Source organism: Atta cephalotes, assembly GCF_000143395.1.
Source record: "Atta cephalotes unplaced genomic scaffold scaffold00061, whole genome shotgun sequence".
In the NCBI taxonomy this organism is placed as follows: Eukaryota; Metazoa; Arthropoda; class Insecta; order Hymenoptera; family Formicidae; genus Atta; species Atta cephalotes.
The window spans coordinates 1,135,649-1,137,525 of record NW_012130125.1 but is presented as its reverse complement, the minus strand read 5'-3'; positions in this window follow the sequence as shown (position 1 = coordinate 1,137,525).

The window sequence follows — 1,877 nt, the reverse complement described above, 5'->3', positions numbered from 1 at the left end:
TTACTACGTAATTAGTAGTGTAGTTAGTACGTACGTAATAACTTACGTATAGTACTATATATATAGTAAGTTAATATAGTGTGTGTGTGTATATATATATATATATATATATATATATATATATATATATATATATATGCAGTTTCCATATAATTATTGTCAAAGAAACTAATAACTTGTAAGCGATAGAAGAGAACCATTTTAGTAAGATATTTTTCATCTTAATTGTATCATTATTTTAACATATATAATATTTTTTTTCATATATAATAAGTACCGATCAATTAATAATTTGTGTAAACGAATATCAGTACAAGAGAAATATTTTAATACACTCATTGCTTATCTTTTCAGAAAAATGTATATAAAAATGTATGAACAATAAAGAAAAAATTCTGCGCAGAACGTTGCTACGGAAAGTCTCTACACTTAATTTAAAAATATGAACACTATTATTACAGATAAATATAAATTTTAATAGCTTTTTTTCTCTTCCTCTTCTCGATCGAAAATTGAGATTTCTAATTCTTTCGACAAAAGATATTTTCCGCGGGAGTTTCGTGTTCGCTTCATTTCGGCTCGACATTCAAACGGATTAAAACGGTTACAATGCGAGTTAATCAGACACAACGGGATCCCATTGCGGACGGGGGGTAAATTAAATTAGCCTTCTCTCGCGTTGAACTAACGCGTATGCTCGCAGAAAACGGCGCGCAGCTGAGAATGCGATTACGTAACGCAGATAAAATCGAAATAAGAGATTACCGCGTCGCACGGATGAGACGAGGGAGGACTGAAATCCCCGCAATGACATGCAAATATTTAGATAAGATTGTCTACGCCGTGTAACGGTGCTCGTACACGCACATTCTCTCTTCGCGACCCTGTGTTTATGTACATGGAAGCGCTATTACCGCGCGAATAATGAAGCATAGACGGCACGACATGACACTTGCCCGACTATTTCATGCGAAAATAACATCTTGTTATTGCAAGAAAGTATATAGTTTAGAATTACTGTTGAAGAAGAAATATTACAGAGTTATCACAAATTTCTCATCCTAAAATGCCAAACTTCTTCCTGATTTTCCAGACAAAATTTTATAATTTTCAATAATATTTGACTTCAATTTTTATAATTTTCAATAATATCTGACTTTCAATAATATTTCGAATTCTTTTAGATTTTCGTCATGAAATCGTTAAATATTTTGTTAAGGAAGTAATTTAACATAGCAACGTAAATTACTGTTAATTAATGTTACTAACTCTACTTGCACTTTTAATTGTTAAGTTGACAGTTCCATTCCAAAAAACTGCGTAGATGTGATGTACGCAAATTTCTTTGAAGCCAAGAATTTTTATTTTCTAGAAAATTTTGCAAACTTTACCCTGATTCCCAGTTTTATGTGGCAACTCTATATTAAAAAGTTCCGCGAGAAAAAAAATTAATTGAATATTAAAAAGCTTTGTGTGAAAGTATTAAATTTAAAGAGATATTAATTTAAAAATAACCTATAAAAATAATATTACTCCCTTTTTCATTTCTCTTCTTCCAAAATGATCATATAATAACTCGAGAATGAGAATGAGAATAAATAATCTCGGAGCACTGGAAGTAATATCATCTTTTCGCGTTGCTCCGATCACATTATTCTAGATGAGCGTTCATAACGGTGCAACAGATTGCTATTTTGCATCCGAGAGATAAACATGGGAACCGAGCGGCTACTTGCCTGTAGGCGTCCAAGACGCGGCGGGAATCTAATACAAGGCGTAAAAGCATCGGGATCGGGTTTGTTCCTCACGGGAGTTGTCGCGAGAGAGAGAGAGAGAGAGAGAGAGAGAGAGAGAGAGAAGAGAGAGAGAGAGAGAAG